Below are 22,719 nucleotides of genomic sequence, written 5' to 3'. Positions count from 1 at the left end.
CAATTTTGGTGAGGAAAAACTGTCATGGCCATTTTCAAAAGGGTCCCTTGACCTCTGACCTCAAGATATGTGAATGAAAATGGGTTCTATGGGTACCCACGAGTCTCCCCTTTACAGACATGCCCACTTTATGATAATCACATGCAGTTTTGGGGCAAGTCATAGTCAAGTCATCACACTGACACACTGACAGCTGTAAGTTCGCCATGTTATGATTTGAACATATTATTTATGCTAAATACAGTACCTGTGAGGGTTTCTGGACAATATTTGTCATTGTTTTGTGTGGTTAATTGATTTCCAATAATAAATACATACATACACTAGCATAAAGCATCATATTTGCCCACTCCCATGTTGATAAGAGTATTAAATACTTGATAAATCTCCCTTTAAGATACATTCTGAACGGATAAAAAATTGCAAATGACTATCATAGCTGTAATTTGCGATTAATCACGATTAAATGTATTAATCGACTGACAGCCCTACAATAATGTGATAAACTGGCTTGATTAAACAAACTGGGATCAGACCAAACATGCGGGCATGAATGCTGATGTTGCAGTGTGCACAATGTCATACTGTACAGTCATAACACACACACACATTTCCCAGCAGTATGTTGGCTTGCTGCAAAGAAACACGAGCATGCACACTCATAGGCGTACACACACACACACACCACACGCACGCACACATGCACACACACACAAACACACACGCACACACATCAACTCCTCAAACCAAACACACTCCTCAAACCAAACACCAGACGTGAGGAGTGACAAAGCACCACGTCCCTCCATTAGCAGCTTGCAGACTCACTCCCCCTCCACATTTGACCTCTGACCTCGATGACAACACACTGTCATCACCGTCACTCCTGCTAGGTAAACACAGCGTCCCAGCAGACACATGGGACGGTGTACTGAATCTGTGTGTGACCGAGTATCTTTGTGTTAATGTATGCTCACTTTAATGTGTCCTCTTTAAACATTTGGCTTTTCCTTTAACAATGTTTTTTTATTTAATCGTTATGTGCTCTAGTTTTTATCAACTCTGGCTTTTAAATAACTAATTCCTAAATCCAGCCCACCTGCAGCCGTGACCGAGCCAACGCTCTTCGATTTTTCTGCTGAATGTTCAGGAAAAAGCGAGGTTTAGAGCACACAACCGTTGCCAAAAAGAGAAATATTTACCCAAGGTGACGCAAGCTGTGCCCTGCTATTGAACCGCTGTCAGCTATATTTAGAAGTTCCTCGCCACCAGACCAAAATGTTGCACTCATCAAGATAACATGAAAGACATAAAATGAGTCTTCTTAAGTAGATTATCACCCCCCCACATCAACCCACTTTAACCCTCTCAGCAGATTCCCAGTCGCGTCACCAAACACATGTAGCGCTCCATGCTAGCTACGCTGAAAGCTCATGTTCTTAACTTTCTACCTCGTAACCTCAACGTGTCATTAAAGACATTGGACGTGATCAGCATGTGAAGTTTGTACTGCAAACACAAACACATACGCAGCCCTCCTGCTCGCACACTCCCCGTCAGCCGCTTTCCACAAATCATACACAAATGTTTATGGGTTTTTCCACAAATTAAACAAATAAAGACGGGGGTGGGGTCGGGTCGGGGGGAGTAGAGAGGAGGGGGGGGGGTTCTTGGATGGTGTGCAAGTCAGAGCCTGGAGCCAGCTGAGCGCTCCTCCTCTCCCAGGAGAAACGCCACGCCACGGCCAGCTGGAAACCATTGACAGGAGTTTGGGGTTAGTGAGCAAGAGAGGAGAGGGGCTCGGCGGAGGAGATCACGGGGCCTGCCTGTCTCGATGAATCCGCTTTCCACAACCAAAGTAAGACCAGAAACCAAGGGGGGAGAAGAACAAGTATGTGTCATATATCTGCGTCATATATTTTCATGCTGTGAGAGCGAGTGAAAGAGAGAGCAAGGGGTGTTTGAAAATCATGAATCATCGTGCTTTTTCCCGAAAGAGGCCTAAAAGAAAAAACTAAAAGAGAAAAAAAGTGGATTTTCTCCAAATGGGATGTATTGGTCATTCATGAAAATCTAAAGTTTACACGACTTTATGAGTTCAAGGCACAAGAAAATAAAAAATGTACTCATGTGTTTATAACATTTTTCACTTCAGCACAAAAACAACCTCTGCAGACGTGTAGGACGGAGACATTATGCTGATCTGAGTCATTATGCATTTGACACTTTGGCGCAACGCATGAGCAACTCAAGCCTGTGTTGAATTATTGCCATTTTGCAAAGAAAAGAGAAAAAAAATGGGGAAGTGGTTTTTGAAACTTTCTTAATACTCAATTCTTGATGGCTTCAAGAGGTGCGTGGGTGCACCCTGGTGTTTTGAGTTTATCTTTGACATTTTTAAGGTTGGAGTCAACAACCACTTGATGTTGCGTTTTGTGTCAAACTATGTAGAAGAGGTGTGGAAAAATAAAATAAGACAGAATGGAAGGAGGAGAGAGAGACAAACCACCAGCCATTTAAAAGCCCAATGAAGACCCAGAGGTTTTACACAAAACAGTACACGACACAAACATCCTCCATCTGCACCACTTCAAACCAACAACACAGCGGGACAACAGCCTGAGCAGCAGGCAGCAGCTTTATCTAGTCAACTCTGTGATTACTACATAAACAAGAAGAAAAGGGTACAACATCTCCTCCCATGACATCACGCATGCACTTGAACAACAATACTCAACACTTAAACACGCAAATCTAATGAGTGAACCACCAGTTTCCTGACAAGGAAGATGTTTAAGAAATTAGTGCTGGCGTGGCGTAAACACAAAGTGAGAAAGACAAGATGAAGATGATTTAGAGGTTCCTCCTCCAGCACCTCCTTGTAAACCTCCTTGTGTTAAAGGTGCACACATGAATAAGTCAACCGCTATTAAACTTTTGACATACCGAATCCAAAATTCAAGCATGAAGTATTTCATTTTTCTCCTTGATCCCCCCCCCCACCCCCACCTCTGGACTCTGTGGAGTGTCTATTTTTACTGGTTTACCTGCATCTGAACCATGTGGACAGCTGGTTTCCATTTCCATTGGTCAAAAGGAGAAGAGGAACATGGCTCCAAGAGCACCTAAGAATGAATAAAATAGGCTACAACTTTCTAAATCCATTATAACTTTGATGTTTGCCCTAGCCAAAAGTAATTACACGATTATGACATTAGAATTTGGCTAAAACAGAGAGCTCATGTTGTAAGAAAGCAGCATTGAACAACCATGAGTTTCATGAGGAAAAGTGGCAGTTCAATAGTTTAACATCTTGGGAAATACGCTTCGCTTTCTTGCCAAACGTGAGATGAGAAGATCAACGGCACTTTCATGTCAGTCTGTTAAAAATGAAGCTAGAGCCAGAATGTGATTAGAAGGAGCTAACCTGGCTCTGTCTGAAGGTAAAAACATCCGCCTGACAGCAACTTGCTGTTTTAACACTTAAAGGTAATGTGTAGGATTTGGCGACATCTAGCGGCATGGTTCCAGATTGCAACCAACTGAGTACCCCTCTGCTAACTCTTCCCTTTCCAAGACTGCGGTAACGTGAGCCGCTGAGTGCAAAACCGTGGTAACGCCGTTTGCCTCGCTCAGAGGCCATCCTTATCATAATAACACTACTTTAGGAGCAACGGAAGTCAGACAGCGGCCGGCAGTACCACGGTTTTGCACTCGGCAGCTTGCATTGCCAAGGTTTCACAAGTGTGTCAGAGAACTACGGCTGCATTCAGGAAACGGAAAAACACTAAAGGCTTTCTATAGAGCCAGTGTTTGGTTTGTCCGTTCCGGGCTACTGTGGAAACATGTACATCCCTATGTAGATATGAAAGGCTCATTCTAAGCCAACAAAAACACAATGATTCTTAGTTTCAGGTGATTATACACAAATGAAAACATAGTTATGAATATTATATTCCCTTTCTGCTAATAGATCCCACAAAATGTTACACACATCCTTTAAGTTTTTGTACAGATTAAAGAAACAAGATATAAGTTGTTAATTAGTGATCTTTTTGAGGCAAACAAGCAAGCTGTTTCTCCTTGCTTCCAGTCTTTTTGCTAAGCTAAGCTAACCTGCTGCTGGTTGTAGCTTTAAATTTAACAGACAGATATGAGAGTGGTTTCAGTCTTCTCATCTAAAGGCCTTCACACACTGGTGGCATTTTTTTTTTTGTGCGATTAATTTGCATGTCAACAAATTTTTATATATTTTTTTATATTTTAACTGTTGTTTTTGTAATGAATATTTTGAGGCAGAACGCAAATATTACACGACGAAAGAGCTTCATGTTTTTTTCTGAAACAAGGTTGATTTTCTGATCTTTCGCACCGCGAATAAAGTCACCAACCGATTGTGCAGAACGGGTTGAATTGCTGTTTCATATACATAAGAAACAACAACACGGAGGCTCCGTAGTCCGAACCAGGACGGCAAAGTTTATTACTTCTTTCATGCTTAACAAAGGCAGTGCAGACCAGATTCACTTCTTCCTTTCTTACCTTTCTAAATAAAAGCCCTTGACATGTAATATTTGCAGGCGAGTATTTCGCATTTTTATGTCGTCTATATGTCACTCCCGCTGGTGTGTAAAGGCCTTAACTCTCAGCAGATAAAACATGTATTATATTTCCCAAATTGGCCAACTTTAAATCATAATGTATCAGCCAGTCACTAACTGGACCTCTGTCTACACATTTATTTAACAACAGTACAAAAGTGTCCAGCATGTAATGCATTAACTATCATTGGTAAAGCTTCACATGTCAATGAACTACTTAGATTTGCTCCACTTTCTTTCTCTTTAAGCTGGCGGACTGAAAGTCAAAGACTGCACCACTTTTAGAAATATAATTTATTTTTTTGTTGTTGCAAAATTGTAGCTGCGTCTGTTACTGAAGTCAACAGGGTTTGCAGTAAACTTCATGCTGTTTCCATCCATCCTTGTTCTTGTTCAAGAAGATATTTGTCTCTTGAGTTCTCTAGACACGCTAATCCCACAGCACAGCACACACAGCTAACAAATGATTACAAGAATATGATCACAGTGTTTGGGTTTCCTTCAGTCATGCCCCTGGGACAGTGGTCACAGCTTGGTGGGAGTCTAGTCGTGTTTTTATTCCAATTGGCTTCCTCTCTTTGAGCTGATTAGAAAGTCTGTTGTCCATTATGTATTTTTGAGGGGAAAACAAAGCAATCCTCCAACCGACTATTTTGGTTCGCACACGACTGCAGAACAACACAAAGCTACAGCTCATCTCTTCGTGTCGTGCTACACTGTAGGTGCACGTGTGCGGTTGCATGTGCACCTGAAACTAGATACGGCATCCACTGTGAGTGGAAAAATACCCAACAGCTATGGCATCAAAAGGAAGTGCACGAGAAAGCTTGTTATGTTATGTTATGTTTATTCCCTCAGAATGTCAAACTGCTTCATCGCGGTCGTTTAGTAACGTTAGACAAGCTCACCTTTATGACATCATCAGTTATCACGAAAGGTGACTGCTTAAGGTGTTCAGAGGAAATCATAAGAAAACCTGAGTTACTGTTAATGTGGAGTCACACAGTGGTGGAAGAAGTGCTAAGATCTTTTACTTAAGTAAAAGTAGCAATACCACAAAGTAGAAATACTTTGTTGTTAAGTAAAAGTTCTGCATTCAAAATGTTACTTCAGTAAAAGTACAAAAGTATTAGCATCAAACTTTACTTTAAAGCTTCTCTGTACGACATTCAGAGCATTAATATGCAACGTATTCTCATACAACGGTTCGTATGATATTTTACGAAAAGCTAATCCTCATTTTTCGGATTAGGATTAAACAACTACTTAGTTAGGTTTCGGAAAAGTTTGTGGTTTGGGTTAAAATAACTCCAAAAATGGCCTAACTTTAGTACGGAAGTTACGTGACAAATAATTCAACGTTGATTTGTGGTTTCACACCTGGGCTAAAGTCCGATGTTGACCCACAAATCCGCTCCGTTTTTATACTTCCTGGTTCACGATTACATGGATTACATACAAATTGATTTCACGGTGTATGAGAACAGCCTGCAATATATCAGAAAACAACTATTTCTCTGTGCTTTGTTCACGTAGCTGATGCATTAACGCCGTCAGTGGTGCTACTTTTAAATACTTTAAAATTAAATTAAAAGGGGATCAATAAAGTCTTAGCTTAACTCCTATAATAATACATTTATTTGTCGATTATATTTAATTAATCTGAGTCTGCAAAGTAACTAGTAACTAAAGTCGTAGTAGAGTAAAAGGTGCAATATTTGTAATATAAAGTAGCAGACAATGGAAATACTCAAGTAAAGTACAAGTACCTCAAAATTGCACTTAAGTAGAGCACTTGAATAAATGTACTTCTGTCACATCAGAAGTATTAACGACATCAACAGGATCAGAGATGTCCCCTCCGAGCAGCAGATGATGACACCGGGGAGGGACCTCTCGGACTTTCCTTTGCCTAACTTGGTCATGGAGACCAGCACCACCAGCAGCAGCCTTGTGCAGCTCTCAGAAGGATGAAGACGACTAACACACCTCAGCAGCGAGGAAAACATCTGGGCCAGGGTTTCAGCGCCCTGCACTCCTTCCCACAATGCCCTCATTCCTTTATATAATCATTAAATCACTGACGGATGTGAGAGAGGAGCAGTGGGGGGCTGGGAAAGAAAAGAGAGGAAGACGAAGACAGTAAAAAAAATAAACAGGAAGGTGCAAGGTGTTATTCTGGCATTGCAGACGCAGTGCGTCAGCAAGCACAAGTCTGACCTGCTGATAATGACGTGAGGTGTTGTAAAAGGCAGATGTTGCTTGGACATCACAAATATGGTCTGTTATGACCGTGTGTCTCCATGTGTTTGTGCTTCATAATTAAAACATTTACAGACTGTGAGAGCCCGTGCTTCTAATTCAGCGTCATTCCTTCCAAAAGTGACTCATCGAGCACTTGTTGAGCGCGTGAGAGAAATAATCTAACACTTTGCATATCTCACTCTGTAGGTTATTGCTTTTGAAAAGGCAAACATGAGTTATGTTTTGCTCGCTGTGAAGTATTCTGAATGTGATTAATGTGTTTGTTGAGGTAAGAAAACCATTTTGTATCCCCGCAATCACATCATTAAATCCACTCACACCAGATAAAATACAGTTTGAGTTTGATGCTGACTCTTTGGCTGCGTTAACGACCCACCATTTGAAAAAAATACCAGCTACTAAACACGATGATATCATAATTCTTTTTAAAGTTATTCAAGTTGATGCAATTACAGACGAGAAATCAGCTTTGACAAGAGAAACAATGCACTTTTTATGAGACTAATAGTCAACTTCCTGTGTAGTTCCTGAACTGAGTCTATTGTCACGAGTCTAGTTTGAGATGTTGTGACATGGCTTCCTTTGCTGAGCCAATTCAGCCCTTTTAAACTTAAACGTGTGGCGAGCTGTGTCCACAGGCGTGCTGCCCGCCGCCAGAACCTGAAGTGCAGCACGTATGGAGGAAACCGCTCCAGTTGGAGAAATCGGATCCATCTATGGGGAATATCCCAAAATAAACCCCTCTGTTCTCCCATATCAGGCCTTGTATAAATAAGATAGCACTGCAGGCACACTGCACCATGGGAATTAGCCAATCCAGTCCTGTAAACATCAGCCAATGACTTCTGGCAGGCTGGCCGGCTCTCAGGAGGGGAGGTTCTGCGCTGGAATTCATAAATAAATCACTTTTCTGGGAGGATTATGTGTCCACAGTCCCCGTCCTCCCGGCCCCCTCCCCCCCAAAATAAACAGGGCCCAGCAGAAATAGCAGAGTTTAAGCACCGCTACAGGAAATCATCTGGGCTTGTTGCTATAATTTGGGGACATTATTTTCATAGCATTTGCATTTTAGTAAGACCCAAACTTTTTTGAGACCGTGTTACACAATCCACCTCCATGATGAGTGACTGTACAATAAAGGATCCTCTGTGACATTTTGATGACTTGTGATTTGATGAAAAGCACATTGAACTTTCTCCAATTCTTCAAATAGTTTCCAAGACAGAACTGAGGTCAAGTGAGGTTTATCTGCGTTGCTTGTGTTGCTATCCAGCGGTTCATGCCATTAACAGTTTCCCAGAGGAAGTAATGCAGCACTATTTAAACCCACTTAGCCTGGCCCTTCCTAGACAAACATGGGGTCAAGTGACAGATGCTGAATAAAGGTTTATATACATACTGAATGTCTGAATAAAGGAGGAACTAAATTTGGTACAAAAAACCTTGTGTTTTTCTGGTAACATATAACAAATGTTTCAACATAACAGCCCTATATTTGCTATGCAAAAAGCGGCGGGTGCGGACATGGGGGTGGTGGATGGGTGTAGCGAGCCCAACTTTCATGCAGGAGACTGGAGTCATATTGTTCATATGATATCTTACAAAAAGTCATTCCTCATTTTTCATGCGTTTTCCTATGAATGTTCAGCAACACGCGTCAATTTCCGCTCGTTACATGCATACAGTCTGTTCAAAATAAACGTCTTTCTTCACACTGTGGTTAGGTTTAGGCAGTAAAACTACTTAGTTAGGTTTAGAAAAAGATTGTGGATCGGGTTAAAAAAACATCGAAAGTGGCCTAACCTAAGTACGGAAGTTACGTGACAAATAAATCAACATTGACTTTTGGTTTCACACGGGACACGAATGCCGAACTCCTGGGCCAAAGCTAAAGCCATATTTCCTGGTTCCCGATTATGTGGATTACATTCAAATTGATTTTGTGGGACATATATACAAATTGCAGTACATTACTTTTCGTAGGTATAGCTACAAATGGTGTTTGAGTAGAGCCTCACAGATATTGTAGAAAGTCCGAATTTAAAAATTGTTGGGATTGAATGTAAAAAAAAAAAAAAAAATGTTGTCATTGAAAATAATCAACAATTATCGTCCAATAATGACATTGTTTTATGGCAATATGGTTACAATACTTTACTACAAAATTCAGCCCGGTTCTAGATGACTTCTATCTTCTTGTAGATTACCAAATCATACTTATTGGGTCAGTTAACATGGGAACATTGATGAAGGTTGGTTTGCGTTCTACTTCTGTGATGTTTATGGGTTGGAACATTGTCTTATAGGCCCTACAGTATATCTTAGGAAACACAAGGGTGGCCATTTCTATGACATCTTGCAGAACAACAAACTTTCTGACCTAAATAACAAGACCTTTGGCCCGACTGATGATCCATGGACATCATGGAAATGATAATGAAGCATATCAGAGTGCTTAAGTAAATCCAATGGGGGGGGGTTTCCTAACGAAGAAGGCTGTTGTTGTTCTTTCATGCTACTAACTTATTCTTGTGTGGGCACGAACGGGTTAAACGGCTGAACGGTGAGACGCTTCATGCCTTCATATGTACAGAGCAGCATCAAAGAGCGGAGCGCTCCTCGCCTCCTCTGCATGTTCCATACAGTCTGCAGCACAACTTTTACTCATACAGTACAAGGCACAGAAACAACCCGGTGGGTGGTACGGATGTCTGCCAGAGAATAACCCCCAACATCCTGCTCGATACGACTGAGCACAGGTTGGTGTGTTATGAGCCAGGAAATAAAAGTTGATTCTGACATTTGCTCGGTGGCTGCTATGTGAAGAATTCAGGTTATTTCAGCTCTGAAATAACATTACCACACTTTTTGTAGAGCTGTGATAAGTAGGTCTGGGGAAAGTAAGGGGGCTTCCTCTTTCCACATCAATAAGATAAGAGGGGAAGTGACATAAGTTCCTGCAGCGAGCTGTGCGGCAGTGGCACGAGGCCGATAGTGAGAGCTGCATGCGTTATGTTCACAGAAAAAACTGACACTTGAACGTGAACTCAAATCCGCAAATTATCTCTAATCCTCATTTCTATCGTCATCAACCCACATTAAATGTTCTCTACCGATGCTTGCCTGAACATTTCTTGGTACTGAAACATATGATAGAGAATAAAGCAGGCTGTGTGGAGGCAATCATGTCTAACCTACATCTTATTAGTCATAACCTGGTGATTAAAGATAAGAAAATATCCTCTGTTAACCTTGATTGTAGGACCAGGCCATTTTGGAAAAACTTTGCAACTTGATTTTATCAGATCAGTCAATATTTCTCAAACGCTGATGAGATTATCAACAGTGCAGAGTGACTCATAACCTTTAATATTAACCTCATCATGTGCTTTATTATTATTCATTTTGACAGCATTGCTGTGATATTATTATAAGAGTGGATCTCTCATTTTGGAATTAAACTTGTATTATGTGATGCCAGGACATAAACTCAAATCAAAGGAGATTTACTACGGTGATTCACGGATATAAAAAGTGAGTCAGATCTCAAAAAGCACATCAGAAGGACGAGTGTAACCGTGGCCAGAGAGAACATTGTTTGTAAACTGAACCTTGAACTAGCGACTGCCGGGTTCACAGTGTGAGTCACAGCCTGTGGTGTCGCCAGAGTTTCAGCAGCTCGGTAAACAAGGCAACACATTGCCAAACAGAAGAAAGTGCCCTGGAAAGTACCCAAGGAGAAGCTCCGCGGTGCAGACGTGAGGGGAAAATCATCTTCAGTTGATAAGAGGGGACACTCTCAGCTTAATCTCTACACACTGAGGAAGAAACTGGAGATTTAGAGTTAAGACAAGAGGCTGCGTGTGTGTGAATGTGTTTTTCTCTTTGTGTGTCGAAAAAAGAAAATAAGCAAGACTGAAAGAGAAAGAAAAAAAGACGCAGTTAAAGGAAACACAAGAGAGACATGAAAAGAGCCCACAGCTCCACTTTCACTGAAACGCTCTGTGTTACATCACTAGTCAACAAAACAACCTTTGACTCAACATGACCCTTCACCATCTGAGAGGGTTTTTTAGAAACCGTCCAACCCAGACATGGTCTCACCTTTTGTTCTGTGGGCGATGGAGTAATGACTTCATAGTAGACGCTGCACTTTCCCAAAATCAAGGTTGGCGAGGGTCAGCGTGCCCCCCTAGTTCTGATAATGGACCAGCCGGGCCACATGAGTCCACACACTGTCGGAGTCAAAAGTCCAGCATTTGAACCCGTTCCACTTTCGACTTGGCTGAAACTCAAGAGAGGCTACAGGCCACTCGCTCCCAGTCTGATAAACAACTCCCGCACAGAGAAATGAGAGGGAGCTGAGCTGGATGAACACACAGCTAACACAGGGAAAGTTGGTATGAAATCATGCATTTCAGATTTGCTAATAAATACACAATACGTTCATTTGAAGTATGTTTACAATCACAAACTTTTTAACAGTGTTTGAGACCAACAATGCAGTTTGCACAAAGAAGTGTTTCCATTAGCCGACCCTGCACATCCTCACGGTCAAAGTTGAACAAAGGTGAATCACAGAGAAACAGGAAACACACTCGTGAACTCACTTGGCTTCAACAGAAGTGAACTGGAGATGGAGCCAAAACTTGCAGGACAAACGTTTATTGTGACCCGCTGTTTACTGGGTCTCCTGGTTTGTGCTGATGTAAAATTAGTTTAGAAATGAGCAGCATCAAAGCACAATATCAGCTGACAGGATAAGGGCCTTTAGGTGGAGTCCTGTCTCGGAGACGGTTTCAAGACTTGCATAACCCTTTTTCCCAAGCAAGCATTTTGACTCGTTATAGTAGGAAAAGCACAGGAGTCACTAATAACATTAATGATGTCTCTGTTCTATATAGGTGTCCCAGTGAAGGCCTTTTGAGATTAATTTGAAGGTCAAGATATTTTTTTGAACTATTGTTTTTGTCATGAATACTTTCACACAGAACGCAAATATAAGGCAGCACAAAGCGTTGTTATTTTTTCTTGGAACAAGGTAAATTTTCTGAGCTTTCGCACCGCAAATAAAGACATCAACCAATCACGTTGTGTGGAACGGGTTGAGTTGCGCCTATATTTATGAAACAACAACTCGGAGACTCAGTAGTCTGAACCAAGACGGCAAACTTTATTACTCCTTTCAACCTTGACAAAGGGAGCACAGACCAGATCCACTCCTTCCGTTCTTACTTTTCACAATAAAAGCCCTAGATATGTAATGTTAGCAGGCCAGAATTTCACATTTTTGTGTCGTTTATTCGTCACGTCCCCGGAGTGTAAAGGCCTTAAGCCATGACAGTGCGACACCAGGACCCTGAAATAGAAGAAACTAAATGGAATTCAGCCATCATTAAATTTTTTATTTACACATTTCCTACTGTGACATGTTGAAAAGAGCAGTTACTTCAGTTATGAGTTGCATATTCCTTAATGAATTAGTGTTAAATCAAATAACCAAACACAAAACTTGGTCCAGCATGGAATAACTGGACACAGTACAGAGAGATTTGATGAAACTGGGGGGTTAAAATGTGGCCCAGCAGCAGTTCTGTTTTGCTTTAGCAGGCTGAACCAGACATGTCTTGTATCATTTCCTGTTGTTATAAACAGAAAAGCAGTGAGCATTGATTTGTTATGACTGCAAAAACTGCACACTATTCAATTAGATACTGAACACAATTAGTATTTGGTACGTAATCGGAACACAGCTCGTCTTTCTTTCTGTTTCTGTGGACAGACTCATCGACGACGGCCCACACAAAACAGAAATCATCCTTTCACCTCAATACTTGAAATGTCAGTGGCCACCGTGGACTTTTTACTGCTTATGATCTCACAGGAATCTTTACGTTTGTTGGTATTTTAAAAAAAACCTGTCACGGGCATTTTTGCCTCGAGCTCATGTTGATTTGTGAGCCTGTTGTGTTTGAACTACGGCGAAGACCTGAGCACAGGAAGTGGGCAGAAAGGGGAGTTCTGTTAGAGCCTAAAATAGCTTGTCAGACACTAAGATGTATGATTCTAAAGTGTTCTGCTTGGGCGCGTCCTCTATTAACAGCTCATTGTAATAATATAAAGAGGGGGTATTTTTAAAAACAATAACAGGTGAGGAGGCCTCTGCGTCAAAGAAAACCAGTTCTCTAAGAAAACTTTAGAGCAGAGCCTAATGCAAGCGACAAGGTCATTTATTTTAACCCACTTAGGAAAGAAAGACATCAGTGTAGTGGCTGCAAAGTTCATTAGCCAGTGACACTGTTTCTTGGAAGTCTCGAGGGTACCGTCTGTGTCAGAGGCATGTGGGGTTGACGTGAAGAGTCGGTACTCCAACTTCGAGGAGGTCACCTCTTTAACGGCCATGAATCACCAAAAAATCAACACGCCAAGTCGTTCCCACTGGAGCCTTTTTCCATCAAACTACCGAGGGTCATATAAAGTACGTGTCATTGTGTAAGGGAGACAGGTCATAAAAAGATCTTGTCACAGAACCTTAATACCTTAACCTACGTCAGGAAAAGACTGTGCAATAATTCACATCAGATTTATTCTTTCCCGCAGAGGGTGTTTTAAGAGTGAAACCGTCATCAGGATCATCTCTTTTCATGATGCATCAAATTAGGGTGCAACAAGTTCACGAATTTGACCTACAATTGGGAGGATGAACACATTTGTCGCGGGACAAAAACACAAGAGAACCTCACATATAGCGGACGGAAGATGTACCGTACGGCCGTAGACTAAACATAAACACACCAGGAGTTTACATTCGGAGCTCTGGGACTGTAAAAGCACTGGCATGGCTGGTAGCAGCAGCGTTACCACAGCCACAGATGTGCATAACACAAGTACTGCACTGTAAGCTGATTTTTAGTCAAAGATGCATCTGTTCCTGATCTGCGATAATGCGATGAAAATCTGAAAATTGCACGTCATGATATTATTTGATTAGTTTTTATGTGGGTTTTAGTCTTTGTTCTTTATACCCCTGCTCTGTACACTCCATGGAGACGCTGTTTGAGAGCTTCTGCTTTGTCATTCTTCACTGCAGACGTCCCAGAAGCAGCAGGAAGGCAGGAAGCTCCACCCTGCCCCCCCCCCTCTCCATCCTCCTTTAACCTGGTTCAGGCTGCAGCCGGGCCGAGTGAAGGCCACAGTCTGATCCTCCTTTCAACTGTTATCATGCGTGCACGAAGGCGTGTTTACACAAACGCAGATTTTTCTTTTACTCATAAAGAGAGGAAATAAATTAACATCACGAAAACTCCACCAGCTTCTCCTTTTTATTCCCTTGCCTTCCCCCTCCTTCCCTCGCCTTCTAACTACTTCCAAAAACCCAATACTCCCACTCCTTCCCTCCCCTCCCTATCCCTCGTCCTCCCTACTCCCCCTCTCCATCTTATGGGCCCTCTCACTGACAGCTGGCTCTGATTATGGCTGTGAAAAATGGGCCAGTCACGCCAGCAATCCCCCCCTCCAGCATTCCTGCAGCATGACTCCGCACTTTCTCCCTATACTGGTGCTCGGGCCCGTCTCTGCCTCCTTCCCTCCCTCCCTCCCTCTGCATCCCTCTGCTTCTCTTCAGCTGTCTTCATTTCTTTCTCTCTTGTTGTTTTCCCATTTAAATACCGTATAAGAAAGGGGTAAAGTTTATGCAAGCAGCTGTTTGTCTGAGGGGATTTGTGTCCTGCAGAAATGTTTTCAAAATGAGCTTGAGGGTGTCAGAGAGGAGAAAAAAAAAAACACAGAATGGGAGATTATGTTTGAGTTAGTCATATGACAAAGACAGATGGAGGAGGAGATATTGAAGCAGCGGTCTTCACATATGGAGCAAAAACCAAGCGAGCCCGCACAAGAGCAAACACACTCCATCACTGCCTCGCGCTATGGCGTTTATGGTACATTACATGACTATATAATGATTACAGTGTGTCCCACAGCACATTGTTTGGCAGATTTTTTCCATATGTACCTATTTATTTGTGTAATCTGAAAAAAGCAAAAACCGCATAAGCATATTGGCGTAACCAGTGAATGCTGGTTGGGTTTTGCTACATGATTTGGCTTCATTGAAGCAGTTCAGGTCATAAAAAAGCTCCAGTTTTAGCACACATCTATCCACACCTGCGCTAGTTTGCCAAACTTTCCACCTTGGTGGCGTCCACCCTCTCCTGCTTGATATACTGGAAAATAGGAAGCTTGCCCAGAATTCATAACAGAATCCATAAAACTTAAATAGTTGGCTGGGAACTTATTTTCTTCATAAAGAAAAATTATCAGGGGATTGATAGATAGGGTTTCACAATCTGAGCAATAAACCTGGATGTTACAGCTGAATAATAGAGTATACTATAACATCTAATGAAACATTTTACTATATCGGCACAGTCCTGGATTTACGGTGAAGATCCACAATAGCTTTGCCAGCAGGATATGGGGATGTGGCTCTATGATTTGATCCGTGGTTGTCCACGCTATTCCATCACTCAAAATGTCATGTCTTTTAGCGAGGTGTTTGTCTGCTGGAACATGTGGCATGAAGACAGGTAGTAAAGTCAGTAGGCCACTTTGTTGAAAGGTTTATTGTACTGTAGAAGATCAGATATGAGCTTAAACTCTGCTTTTCCTAATTTTAGCCACATGTTAGATTTAAACTTGGTGTTGCTTAAAGGGCGGATCCATCTCCGTACATTTTTTTTTTAATGGAAACGTCCACTCAGATGTTAGCAAATAGCAGTTAAGTAAGTTACCAGAGTAAGCTAATCAAAATTAATCCATACGGTTATGAACAATGTGAACGCTAGCACTAGCTGAGTCAACATTGTGCTCTGTTTGGAAATAACTGAACGGGTTAGTTTGGATTTTTTTGAAGTGGGGTTGAATGTATACTCCCGCGTTCTGTGAGGTAAAAGTTGGAGTTGAGAGATGACGTGTAGTACGACCGGATTGTTTCGCTAGTAGCCAGTTTAGAAGCTAATTTCAAACCAACAAAAAGCTAAATCATCGTCAGACGATAGCCGGTGGGCACCCACGTTGCATTTTGGCCAATGCGTTAATCCACTTTTGCTCTACACACAGACTGTTTACCTGCATTCAACCAAAGCCTGCTTGAACGTGATTGGTCAATACTACTCAAACGAAAACCAGAACGCTTCCGATGCCAAAATCTTGTCCCGTTGCCTACAGATTCTACATGAATCTGTTTATAGAGATTATGACAATGCTAACAAGTCAATATTTAACAGGTGTAATGTGAACCACTTTCACCATCTCAGTTTTGCACTTTAGCATGCTAACACTTGCAAATTAGCACTAAACTCAAAGTAGCTGATGCAGATCATAAACCAAAGTCTTGGACATATTGAAATTTTGCCCTGATGATGGCGCTATATGGAAGGTCAAAGGGATCATAAAAGTCATTAGGATTCATCCTGAGGGAGGCATAAATGGTTGTACCTAATTTCATGACAGTCTATCCAATAGTTGTCAAGACATTTCACTCAAAATCTCAAATATCAAGTCTTAAAGTTTTAATGTGCTGTAACTATAAGGTATCAGATATTTAAGACTGTAAGTATTAGATTTAAGAAAGGTGTTGTTCAGTGCCAAGTAAAACAAATGCAGATTATGTTGCCAAAAAAAACTGAATGAATTTAAAGTCCTTGAGCCAGCAGTAATTTTCCTAAACCCTCCACTGTATCTCCTACATCTGAAATACCTTGATAATCTCTGTTTCACTGTCTAATAGGGAGGGTAGAGGGCTGTTATAGCATGAAGCGAGCTCTCCAGAGGCCAGCAGATGCCTTGTGTCAGGTTGCATAAACAAGATAGAACACTTTCATCCATCATGCTGCTGGAAGCTTTAGGCCCTCTTATCCGGCTCAAGGCACCTTGTTGAAGCAAAGACATTTTCAGGGCGCCGGCCTTGATATTACCTCAGCGGAAATAAATAAATGAATACTGAGCTCTACAAATACCCACTCTATGCCTCTCTCTCTCTCTCTCTCTCTCTCTCTCTCTCTTTGACCTCAGAAAAAAGTTTCAACATTATTATTACACAACTCTTCATCCTCTAATGGCGTCAAAGTATTCGAGTGATATTAGTCTAATGTCACATTATTCAATGTAAACACCGAATGCGCAAACTGCACGTCAATATTGAATATGAGTGTATGTTTAAGGTATGCATCAATCTCATGTGGTGAGTCATGCAGCGAGGAAGTTGCCCACAGTGGAAGCTCCAGTACAGTTCTGGTTCCACCTACACATCAGCCCTTTATCGCCACAGCTGCACAATTTGCTCCTTACCTGCTAACTCTGTTCCATTCTGTCTCTCCATTCACAAAGAAGGTGACATTAAAGCCCCCCTCCAGTGTATTTTGGCATTTCTATGATATTTCATATTTATATGAGTCATTTCCTGACTACGTTGATTAGATCACCGACTCCTTTTTGCTAATCAACTTAATTTTGTGCTCAAAGTTAAAAGAAGGTTGTTGCTGTAATAGGAATATGACGTAGTAGAAGCTGCAGGTCATACGTCATCCTCTGAGCTTACGCAGGCACACTTGTGCTCGTTTGCGTCTGAGCAGTGGCAAACCCCTAAATCTGTTTATCTGTCTGTCAGTTTGTCTTTCTGGTTAGTTAGCTAGTTAGGTGTAGTTACCTAGCCCAACTTGTTGCATTAGCTAACTGAGGGTTTTCATTTTACTTTTTAGTTTCCTACACCTTAGTTTAGTGTGTTTATTTTCACAATGGCATTTGTGTGTGTGGTGAACGGGTGCAATCAACGCAGTAGATTACACAAAATCCCACCATCAGAATTAGCACAACACACTGACTTGTCTCTCTCACTCGCTCTCTTCTTTACCGTTTCCTCCTGCTGGGTAAATTAATGGAAAGTAGCCGATGCCGTTTTGGAGGTTTACCGGCCTCTAACAGGTCTGGACGATGGGGAGCACACAACTTTCAACCCAAGAGAAAACAAGAGAAAAGTCCCGTTAGAGAAATAAACGAATCACAGTGCAGCCCGGTGTGGTGTCGGTGCTGGGAGCTGAGGCGAGAGCGGCCGGTGTTAGCACCTCCAAAGCGTCCCGAAACTGCATTTCAAGCGGCGGACCTCGGCAACATGTCTATCCGTTCTCCGGTGCAGTGCGGCAGTAAGACAGTAAAGAAGAGCGCGAGTTAGAGAGAGTCGATGTATTGTGCTTATTCTTGTCTCATTTGTGGTCTGAAAAACAGGAAATTAATCTAAGCTGGTTTCATCTAAACTGGGTTGAAAAACGGTTGCCATGGTAATGAATTACGTATGACTATTAATCACATCCCCATTCTCTGTTTGAGAAAGAACGTTAGCTAAAAAACAGGAAGTAAAACTGGCTGGTGGGGGTTCAAAGCGTGATTGTTTGGACTTTTAGCCAACGAGGATGATCAAAGCAGGTCAAGGTGAACTCCCAAGGTGCCTGGAAGCAGCTGCGGAGATTTTATGAAAATAGGGTGAACGATTGACGTCCGCATATTAAACGTATTAATGGATTTCCCCCATGAGGGATGGTGCTCATGTGGAACTCATTTCATCTTCCTCTTCATAATGTCTTTGATTTTATTGGACGGTGCCGACTTGCGTGTTGGCGTTGTCAGAAGATCAGAGTGTCTCACACAGAAATTGACCGCATCCTTCTCTTAAGTGTACGTGTGGATATAAGCCAGCATGAAAGCAGATTTCTAGTTTGAAAAGCACTAAAAAAAGACGAGTTATTAGCATCAAAAGCTCATGTTGTGACTCACTTATTACAAATCTAGCTGCAAAGCCTGCAGTGAGTTTTATTAACCTTGGATCAGACTTGCACACGCTGTAGCTGGTGCAACACAGATTTTAGTCAAACAGAAAAAAGGGCAGCGCTTTGATGCATGTGCACGCCTGGTAAAGTACTTACAGCTCTTTATTATGATAACAAAAGTTAAAAATGAAGATTGGAGTTTAATGGTGTACATACGGTTCCCACCGATAGCATTTGGACCGTTCTTCCCTCTGAGTGTTGAGTTGGAGGGCTGTACGCGCTGTTAACAGACAGTTGGAAGGTTTCAATGAGGAGAAAGGGGGATTGTTTGGGTGTATTTTGGCAGCGGTTTTGGCGCATAGCGGTGCTGGTAATGGTATGAAAGTGGGGGCTGTCGGCTTGGGATTTTTAGTAAATGTGCCATTATTTACGAGTCGGGTGGGCTGAGGGGGGACAATAAACTTTCATTTCTGGGAAAGTCATTGGATTTTACTAGACTTTGTAGAACCTATAAGAGTGCAAGGCGAGAAAAAAAAAGCCAAACCAGAAAGTATTTAACTAGCGCAAAAAGTGTTTCCATATTCAGCTGTCACACAACACAGCAATAATGTGAGTACTCCCCTGGGTTGACAGAGTCACGTGAGCCCGATGTGACATTAAAAGTGCTTACTGGAAACACACACACACAAGCCGCGCTGTGTACGTTTCCATGCTAATGACATTAAACCACTCAAACCAAACTCAATGCATAATTCATACCACTCTTTGCTTGTTAAAGCGCCGTGTCGCATACAGGCAAATGTGCTGACTCACATGTTGCTGGTCAAATGATAATAAGCACCTGCTTTGACAAGTCCTTTAGTCTCATATTCAGCCTTCAGATCTCATTGTTCTTGAATCAAGAGAAAAATTATTATAGCAATGGGGTGACGTCATTCCACTTGTCCTCAATTAAGTTTCTTTTGTTTGAGCAATTCTTCTAAAAATTAGTGTTAATACCTCCAAATGAGACATTATCCGGCAGTAGCACGAAGGAAATCCCATTTGGTTCTCATAATTCTTGAAACAAGTAGCTTTGAGTCAGAAACATAGACTGTATATAAAGATAGACGAAAAGTGAAGCCAAACTATACCAGATATGGGAGCTGCCATCTTGAGATTTTGACGTCATTTGGAGCCAGAGTCTGCGCAGTAGTGATTGGGGGACCGAAGCCACGGTATCGAGATCCCGCCCACACACACGCCCAAACCAATCACGAGCTGAGCACGGCCGCAGCTTGCTAGCATTAGCCACCTAGCTGCTACGTTAGCACCCTGGTAGCTGTTTGGCTAGAAAGACACAACTAACCATAATATCTCTATAACTACATTTATTGATCAAATTGAAACCTGTTCTATTACACTAACCCGTGATGGATATGGAAAGTTAAAGGAGTTACATCTCCTCTCTCGTACAATTCCCGAGCTTCCGGCTCTGCAACTACTTTACTCAGAGCAGCTGTCAATCATGACGTTTCACCCCCTTTTTATAGCATCAAATAACTCATTAAAACCAAATTTATCAGAAAAAACTTGAACATACGTCAGCGTGATATGAACTACCTAAAATGACAGAAACCATCTTTGGGAAAAAATTATTTGACGTGTACTTTCACTTTTTAGTTTGGCCCATGTCCCGTCCGTTAACATGGAGGAGGCAAGCTTTATGACCTATACTGCAGCCAGCCACCAGGGGGCGATCAAGATGTTTTGGCTCATAGATGTATAAAAAGAACTGGATACAGCGTTGGAGGCGGGCAAGAAAAGCTAAACTTTTGAGTTCAAAATTACCCGGATCATCCGGCGATCTTCCGCATCCATTGGGCCCATAGATATGAACGGAGGAAGGAAAATAACTCTGGATACAGCTATTAGTGCATTTTACAGCTTTTAGGACCTGCTGATTTAAATAAGGGCTATTCAAGTGTTCTTTCCCAATGTAAGTCTATGGGAAAAAGTCTTTTTGGGCCCAATGGCATCACATGATGAACACGGAGGTTGTAGTACCGCCATTTGGCCACTATGTAAAATTTGTTTCAAAGCCCGGTGCTCTTCCTGGGGGCTTGTTTTGGCTTCACTTTTGGGAAGCTGTCATGGCGTCCATCTTTATATACAGTTTATGGTCAGAAACAAGAAGACCCATCAAATTTAAAGGCTCAGAAAATGGACTAATTGACTTGTTAGGAAGGTGGTGGTTTGGTCTGGACCCGTAGACGCTTCCACATTTTGGCAGACATGCAATTGGACCCCTGTGTGGTATATGGCTGCAGGACAATCCCCATTGTCCTGTTGGATACAAGCGGCTGGAGCCCAGGAACTGCTCTGGACTGGATGTTAAACCCTGGCAGCAGAAAATTATAGCTTTGGCCAGGAAAGTCAACCAAATGGGCTGATTCTTCTCATTCAACCCAAAGGACTCCACACAGCTGCACCTTCTTTCACTGCCAGGGAAGAAGACAGTCTGAAAGAGGGAGAGGAGAAAGAGAAGCGGAGTGGGGAACAGTTGGGGGCATTTGGACTGGACCCGCCTCAAAGACCCAGAGAGTTGTTTTCTTTACAAAAACAGAAGAAAAAAGAAGCAGCTTAGACTCATCTTGGACATCAAACTCTATTTTGGGCTGTGCGGTGTTTGGACTGTGGGCAATCACACAAAATCCCTCAGAGTTGTTTTCTTTGAGTAATTGGGAGCGCTTTTGCAAAATTACAATCAAAGCGGTGAGATGGTGATGTATTCTGGGCCCTGTGGGAACATAAAATGCTGTTTGAGTCTTGTCTATATTCCTCTGAGGAAATCTTTCTCCCAAAGGCTCCTTGATCTTTATCCACATAGCTTGAGTTTTGCTCATTTCCTCGTCGTTTTCCATTAAAGTGAAGACGGATACGCTTCACAAGCTCATGTGACTCCCCGGGAGTCGCGGCAGGTCACGGAGAAGAAAAGAGCAGACGTTACAAGGACTTTTCATCTCAGGAGGACGGGCAAAGGTGCAGTTTAACAGATGAATAATCTGCTGCTGAAGCTGAACACCTGTAGCTCTCTAGAGTAGAGTTCACTACTACACCCAAGTACTGCTTCCCTTCAGCTACAATACCTCCTAAACTATGAGCTGCAACTAAAGAAATAACATGATGCCAAAAAGACGAATCACAGGTTAATGAAGAAAATATCTTCACCAATTTGACAACCCGCTGACGTGTGAAGGTTTGATTGGTTTGCAGTGCGGGAACAAAATGTATCTTACTCAATAAAAACATACATGTGCACATGTGTTTTCTGTATTCGCAGGGCATTTCTTTGGGCTGCATATGTGTTGTCAAATTGATGAATGTGTTTTTTAACTTGACTAGGTTTTATTTCTTTGTAGCGTTTATTTTTCTAAATTATGAGCATGTGTTGTTTGTGTTTTTCTATTTGTGTTTTCTTTAAGTTGCAGTGCGTTGAGCCATGAGTGACACTAGCCAGACATGCCCTGCAGCCGTATATTCATCAAGTAATCTGCAGATAATTTGTAGCATTTGACTTGCAATAAAGACAAGCGCCAACAAAGGTTCAAATTAGAGCTGCATTAAAAATAAAAGCATGTGTTTCCACAATAAATCATCATGTCGAGTGAGGACGGCTCGCAAACAACTGATCCTATTCTCACAGCTCAACATCAGTTTAATCAAAACCACGCTCCTATTAATTCTCACCATCAAAAGCTGATTTCAAAAAGGCTCATTTAGGAGAGCTATTGTCAAACATAAAACGCAACCGTGTCAGAAGTGCGTCCTCGTCAAGAGCATCTGGCGGAATATCAATAGCCGGAGAGAAGACACATCCAATTCAATAAATCTGCGAGAAGTAAAGTGTGAGAAAAGTGGGCAGGGTCACACGGGCGGTTTGCTTTTGTGTATTGTCCGGAGCCGGACACATGGACTGTGTAATTCTAGTCCAGGAGTGACCACACAGGGCCGGTTGTGAGGTCCGAGAGTGCTGGAGAATGGAGACAGATGGG

At 42.0% G+C, this 22,719-nt stretch overlaps 1 long non-coding RNA gene across 2 annotated transcripts; it reads left to right on the top strand.

Annotated features, from left to right (window-relative positions):
* The first annotated feature begins 1,675 nt into the window (after nucleotides 1-1,675).
* Nucleotides 1,676-6,945, top strand: LOC119474310. Of its 2 annotated transcripts, none has more exons than XR_005203553.1 (2): nucleotides 1,676-1,858; nucleotides 6,425-6,945. It is a non-coding gene; the product is annotated as an uncharacterized LOC119474310 (long non-coding RNA). The 2 variants fall into 2 exon arrangements; XR_005203554.1 differs by having other exon boundaries at nucleotides 1,676-1,891.
* Nucleotides 6,946-22,719: the final 15,774 nt, after the last annotated feature.

Source organism: Sebastes umbrosus, chromosome 16 (genome assembly GCF_015220745.1).
Source record: "Sebastes umbrosus isolate fSebUmb1 chromosome 16, fSebUmb1.pri, whole genome shotgun sequence".
NCBI classification, from domain to species: domain Eukaryota; kingdom Metazoa; phylum Chordata; class Actinopteri; order Perciformes; family Sebastidae; genus Sebastes; species Sebastes umbrosus.
The sequence above is the reverse complement of the archived record's forward strand: the minus strand, read 5'-3'. Positions and strand labels throughout refer to the sequence as shown.